Below are 7422 nucleotides of genomic sequence, written 5' to 3'. Positions count from 1 at the left end.
TAAAATCGTATCACCTCAGCGGTAAGTGTCCTTAATATCTGCCAATAACAACCTTTTAGTTCTCAGTAATGAGTCGATCGTTTCCGCGATTAAAAAATGATTTTGTTCGGCGGCGTTCCCACCGCGAGCAGAACTCCGGTTCAAAAACAGCTGTTTTTGAACACTTTTATTTACTTAAGCACTTAAATGGGCTTACTTTGAAACAAAGTGCAATTGAATGATTATTGTTATGTGTTACCTTAAATTCGGCTATGCTGTCTGTTAGACAATTGTTTTTCTTTATTGTTGTTTTCGTATTTGTTTGTAGTGAACGCTACTGGAATGTGTGGATTAAGCTACGTAGCCCAGATGATTAATAATTTAACTGTTGAACATTTGTGACTGATGATGATAATTCATGATTTGCATTGTTGCATAGAACTGCAGAAAAATGTATTTGATTACTGGTAAAATGAATTGAACTTGATGTGCTAATGGACATTTTTCTGGCCTACAGGTCAGGTCCCCCCCCCCCTTGAATTGATCGTCTTCATATTGAAGTGGCAAGCCGGTAGGACCATTCTTTGTTTTCCCCCACTTTGCCCTCTTTGGATTATGGACATATTTCCCCATCGTATGGAGCTGGACTTTAAGGAGGAATGCCTTAAAAGTGAACTTTAAAAAGAAAAGGACTCTTAACAAAAGGACTCTTAACAAAAGGACTCTTAACAAAAGGAACCCTTGTGTTGTCCATGGGTCATTTTTGTCCTCTAAAGAAATCTTTTGCTATCAAAAATGTGTTTTTTATTCATCAAATGGGCTGAAAATAACAGAAGTCATTCAGTATTATGCTATGCATGATTGTAATAAGTTTTAAGTAATTTGATTTATCTTGTTTTTATTGGATTTTATAACACCTGCTGTCCTCGTGGACAAAAATGACCCCTCAGTACAAAGTGGTGCATTAGGGTAAACACCATACTCCTTTCCAAAACATCTTTGATCTTTGATGTATGGGGACACACACACACACACACACCAAGACACAGACACAATAAAATAAAACAAAAAAAAGGCGGGAAAAAGCTCTTTTGCCACAGGTTTTGGGCATTTCTTGTTTTACTCTGGGAGAGAGAAGCAGCAAAATGAAGAGGCAGAAGCTCTTTACTGCACAAGAGGCTTGTGAGCTAATTTTTAACCAAGCTGTTGAAAAGAACGACCAGGATGAGGATGATTCATCTTCAGACGAGGAGGAAAATAATGATGAAGATCAAGCATATGGACCACATGCTAGTTCTTTCTCTGAAGAATTCCCCACATCACCCGCTGCGGAAACTGAAGAAGAGTATGAAGTAATGGAAAACGATGAATATGATGAGGAAGAATCTGAACCTGAAATGGAAGAAGTATCAGCTGTGGAAGACTACACTTCTGATGAAGAGAAAGAATCAACCGATGAGGAAGAATCTGTGGAAGAGGACCCAGCTGAGACAGAGGAATATTTCCAGTCAAAGGACGAAAAACTGATCTGGTGTTCGGTTCCTCCCAGTGACAAACGACGCATGATGAAAGTAGAGAGAGACAAAAGCCACTGTGGTCCAACCACATATGCAATTTCTCGTATTGATGACATCAAATCTACTTTTGCCCTGTTTCTGCCCAAGTCTATTGAAGAGGTGATACTGAACATGACAAACAAGGAGGGGCGTCGTGTGTATGGCAACAAGTGGAGGAAGATGGATCCAATCGACCTGCAGGCATATGTAGGTATGTTGATTCTCGCTGGTGTGTACCGCTCCAATAAGGAAGCTACAGCTAGTTTATGGCATGCTGAGTCTGGTAGGACAATTTTTCGTGCTACCATGACACTGAAGGTGTTTCATAAAATCTCAAGAGTTATTCGTTTTGATGATAAAGACACAAGAGAAGATCGGCGTGCACGAGACAAACTTGCTCCGATTCGAGATGTATGGAACAAGTGGGTGTCTCTTCTGCCAATGATGTATAATCCAGGCACTGATGTCACTGTGGATGAGCACCTAGTGCCCTTCAGAGGTCGCTGTCCATTTAAACAGTACATTCCATGCAAACCAGGAAAGTATGGCATAAAAATATGGGCAGCATGTGATGCCAGGTCTAGCTATGCATGGAACATGCAAGTATACACTGGCAAACCTGCTGGTGCACAGTCAGAAAAACATCAGGGCATGCGAGTTGTTCTTGACATGATAGAAGGTCTCCAGGGGAAAACAATAACCTGTGACAACTTCTTCACGTCATATGACCTTGGCCTGCAACTACTGAGAAGAAAGCTGTACATGGTGGGAACAGTACGGAGGAATAAGCCCGAACTCCCCCCTGCACTGGTGTCAAAAAGGAACAGGGCTCGGTTCTCATCAAAGTTTGCCTTCACCGAGACCCATGCTTTGGTGTCCTACCACCCCAGAAAACAGAAAAATGTTCTTCTGATGAGCACTCTGCATCGGGATGCTGTTTTGAGCACCAGGGATGACAAAAGGCCAAAAATCATCGAAGATTACAATCGCAACAAGGGGGGTGTCGATAACCTTGACAAGGTATTGCACATTTACTATTTATAACATTTGTCATATCATAGATGGAAAGGATAATGCACTGAATTTGGGTGTAGGAAAATAAACTTACATATCTGAATAGTTTTTGGTTTGTTTCTTTTTTTTTTTTTCAGGCTACGAGTGTGTACACATGCAAAAGAAAGACAGCCCGTTGGCCCCTCGTTGTTTTCTACAACATTCTCGACGTGTCTGTATACAACTCGTTTGTCTTGTGGTCAGAGATCAATCCAGCCTGGAATCAGGGGAAGTACAACAAGAGGAGACTCTTTCTGGAGGAGCTTGGGCAGCAACTGGTGATACCTTACATCCAGCGACGGAAGGTTAGCACTAAGCTGCATTTCTGCTACTCTTTATTCTACAGTGATCTCAGAATTTGAACTATTTGTAATTGTACTATGATTTGTTATAATAAAGTTTGACTTGACTTGACAGGTTATTCCCCGCACACCAGCAGCTGCTAGATTCGTTAGGGAGAACCAGCAGTTCTGCTCCAGCTCTACCTCTGCAGCAGAACTTCCTCACCCAGCTGCCCCTACTGGCCCATCACCCAAAAGAAAAAGGTGCAAGTTCTGCCCCGGCAAGACTAGTCGCAAAGCATCAAAAATCTGCCAAAAATGCAATGCGTACATCTGTAAAACTCACACCATAACTGTGTGCCTTGCATGCAACTGAGGGCACATTCAGACTACTGTATTATGAAAAGTTACTTTTGAAAAGTTTAAATGTTTTGTAAATGATGTTGGGGATGTTTTATATGTCAGGTAATGAGTTCAAATAAAGTTGAATATATAAATTGCAACAGAGAGGTGGGTGATACTTTATGCCTTATACAAAGTTGAACCAGATGGGGACATTTTTGACCCCTGAGGACCACAGGTGTGATTATGTGCTGCCAGTTAAAAAAAAATTCAAATGATTAAAAAAAAACAATTCACACTAAAGTTCAACATACAGCACTCTGTAGTTAGTCAGATAGTCAAAATAATCCAAACATTTAACTATTTTATTGTCTCGTATTATTTTCGCTCAAAAACAGAGCATACTTTATGTAAACAAGGTCTGGTGGCCTTAAATTGCAAAATGAAAGGCAAATTCTGTCATAATGTGTTGGTCTTAAGTTAAACTAAGATGTAACACTGAATTGATTGACACTTTATACTTTAAAAAACACTCAAATGAAAATAGGACATTTTTGACCCCTGAGGACCACAGGTGTGATTATGTGCTGCCATTTAAAAAATTCAAATGATTCAAAAAAACAATTCACACTAAAGTTCAACATACAGCACTCTGTAGTTAGTCAGATAGTCAAAATAATCCAAACATTTAAATATTTTATTGTCTCGTATTATTTTCGCTCAAAAATACAGAGCATACTTTATGTAAACAAGGTCTGGTGCCTTAAATTGCAAAATGAAAGGCAAATTCTGTCATAATGTGTTGGTCTTAAGTTAAACTAAGATGTAACACTGAATTGATTGACAATTTATACTTTATACTTTAAAAAAGACTCAAATGAAAATAGGACATTTTTGACCCCTGAACACCACAGGTGTATGGAAATCGGGAGGACATTATGAGGACTCTTGCACAGAAAATCACAGTAATTAATTTTTTTTAATTAATTGTGGGCATTTATTTATGTTGTGTGTTGTATTAATTATTTTGTCCCATTTCCCCTTTCCCCCATTTATTCAATATATTTTTGGTACAAGATTTTGCAGTCTTTGGTCTCATCATTCACACCATCTAGGCTCTATAAAGAACTATTTCTTCTGCGTGTCAGTCAGTAAACTTGCCCATTGCAATAAAACTAGCCCTTAAATAACTTTGCGTTACACAAGTCATAATGCATTTTTCGTCTTTCAAACACCTTTCAAATGTTTGCCTTGTTTTGCAGATGAGGACTCCCTGGGAGATGTTTCACATTTTGAATCTGCAAATAAAGCCAAGCATTTCCCCTTAAAGAAGCTAGCTGGTGCAATTTTGAGGAAAGCAGTGCTTGAGGACACGGTTTACAAAGATTACACTGCTGATGTGAATGGCTGGGATAACTTCTACCTTCCAAAGACTGTAAACATGCAAGTTGTTGCCGTGGTGTAGGGCATCTCATGTCCATGTGACCAGCTCATTCTGATGACCTTTGAGGACCAACAGGTGTACGCCTGTGATGAAGAGGAGCTTCATCTGGTGGCTTCAAGCTTCAAACAGCTATTCGATGAGGGAATGGAGTATCCAGCATCCAAAACCTACTACAAGAGGGAGGCTTTTAAAAATATGGTGAGAAATTACATTTCTTTGCTGGCAATAAACAAGCTTTTATGGTTGATTATCCGCATTACTCTTTAAACTTTCTTGTCTTTGGTTTTTGTATTTATTTATTTTTTGTCTGTGTTTAGACCAAGAAGGACTGGGAACAAGTGTGGAAGAGCCCTGCGGGGAGGAGGTTGGATGAAGAGCATAAAAACTTGTGGCAACAACAAAGCCCAGATTACTGGACATCATGAAACGCAATCAGATACTTAAATGCTGTTGATTTTGTTTTATTTAACCCTGTCATGATTAGGGGTTCCTACAGAGAACAGCAACTCTGCTTTAGATTGTGATGACCTTCAGGATAGTGGAGCATTTACAATCTGAGTCAAGTGAGTCAGTGCTGATGAAGGACTGCCAGAAACCTGTATACATTCCAAAATGGAGAAGAAAAACTAAACCAGAAAACAGAAGAACTTAAAATTTTCCTGGGATATGGTCAAGTCACATGTCAGACATCCATGATCAAGAATGTGCTGGTCATCACAGGCAGGTCTTCATCCTAGAAAGTCAACATGTCACAGGTCAGGAGCTGGTTCATTTCTCTGAAGAGTATTAGAATAAGTTAAAATGTGAGAAAACATCAGATTTACAGCATCAAAACTTTTTTTTTATTTTTATTTTGCAATTTCCACGCAATATATAACTTTCTGTTATTTTCTTTTGGACATGTTTGCAATTCCATGAAAAATAAGTTCATATACAATATTGCAGTTGCATTGTTTTTTCCATGCCAGAAGATGAATAAAAACCTTCAGGAAAACAAAATCTTGACTGAGGTTCTTATATTTCATTCATGAAAAGGTGCTCTGCTGTACACTGCTGGCTAGTAAGGACAAAAAATGTAATGTATTGTGGGATACACCCAGTCAAACTGTTATATATATATATATATATATATATATATTTTTAAACTAAAGTAGACCCTCTTTCAGTTCTACAATTTTACCTATCAGGACTTGAAAATAAATATTCTGGCCCTTAGTAGTTCTTCAAATTAGTAAATCCAACATGAAAAACTGAACATTTACATTTTACATCTGTCATTATTATTCAACAAAAAATAAGCCAAAGCATTGTGTAATAAATAAATTAATAAAAAATAAAAAAACTAAGCACACCTAAGAATGTAAATCATATGCACCTGATTCAATGATCATCAGTAATGGTGACTTCCTCTATAAAAGCAGGTATGGAGCATTCTAGTTAAAAGAATCCCTGAAAATTCACTAGAAAAAGGTCAGACTGTGCAAACCTAAGAAACTGCAAAACACTGAAGAGCTACATCTCAGCATGTTAAAAGTTAAAGTTCATGAAATTGGCATTGGACAAACGATTGTAATATTTTCATACTTGTTCAAAAGGTTGTTATGGCCCCTGACCTTGGACAACACGTTCTCACTCCCAACTCGTCAAATGTATGATGCATGGTCAGGCTCCCTCTGCTCCCTCTGCAGGGTACCCCCCTCACGTCGAGAATTGACGTGCAGGGTCCTCTCATTGAATACTATAGAGCTCCCTAAACGTTGCTTATTGACGACAAGAGATTGCCACGGAAGAGCCTGTTGTCCGTATATTTATATATTATATAATCACATTGTAGTGACGTATACAGAACACAGTAAATTATATAATGTAAACAACTACCTGAGAAACAGCAGATAAATTAATTATAGGCTATTACTTTTGTATTGTTTATTGCATTTATGGAGGGAGTGGTGTATGCTGGGTAATGGCACAGCTAGCGACTGGGTGACTTTATTCACCCGCTTCGGCTGTTATCAAGTCCCATACAATGGGCGTTATTAGCACAAATCAGTCCCGTAGATATGGGCCATCTCCTGCTAGATTGTTCAGAAGGTTGTTATCATCCATCCAGATGGAGGATCACTAACAGGAGCGTGGGAAGACTCCAGAATCCACTCTGGCTGGAATCTGGTGGATACAGCAGTGATTACAGGTAAGACCGTTTAAACGGACAGCATTTATAGAATGACTATTAAAAGTCAGCACGTGTAATGTTAATGTGGTTATGTTAGTAATACACCGAGTGCTAATATAACAGCTTTAAGATGCATTTGTAGATATTATTACGTGTTTTACCGTCTTTATGGTGCTAGCTTAAAGTTACGGTGTAAACGTTAGCTTATATTGTAGTAAAGCTGTTACTGTTTAAAACGATGTTAGCACAGAAATATTAGCTTCTGTCATGACTGATGAACAGAGATGGCAGTAACATGTTACTTGTAACGCGTTACTGTAATCCGATTACTTTTTTCAAGTAACGAGTAAAGTAAGGGATTACTATTGCAAAAACGGTAATTAGATTACCGTTACTTTTCCGTAGGAACGCTGCATTACTAAAAACGTGATTTTTTGCGAGAATGTCTCATGACAGTGACGTCGCAACAGCTGTGTGCAGATCAACAATGGATAATATATCGAGTGCGGAGAGAGCATGAGCGAGCAGCGTTTAAAGTGTGGAAGTACTGACCTTACTTTAAGTTTGATTCCATAAAAAGTGACAAAAACATTA

General features: G+C 38.6%; 1 pseudogene across 1 annotated transcript; it reads left to right on the top strand.

The window, feature by feature from the left end:
- The first annotated feature begins 4397 nt into the window (after window positions 1-4397).
- Window positions 4398-5936, top strand: LOC146491325 (uncharacterized; annotated as a pseudogene). The gene is made up of 2 exons (XR_014872233.1): window positions 4398-4853; window positions 4973-5936. The product of XR_014872233.1 is annotated as an uncharacterized LOC146491325 (transcript).
- Window positions 5937-7422: the final 1486 nt, after the last annotated feature.

The sequence above is a fragment of the Neolamprologus multifasciatus genome, chromosome 23 (genome assembly GCF_963576455.1).
Source record: "Neolamprologus multifasciatus chromosome 23, fNeoMul1.2, whole genome shotgun sequence".
NCBI lineage: Eukaryota > Metazoa > Chordata > Actinopteri > Cichliformes > Cichlidae > Neolamprologus > Neolamprologus multifasciatus.
Note: the sequence above shows the minus strand (reverse complement) of the source record. Positions and strands in the feature narration are given on the sequence as shown.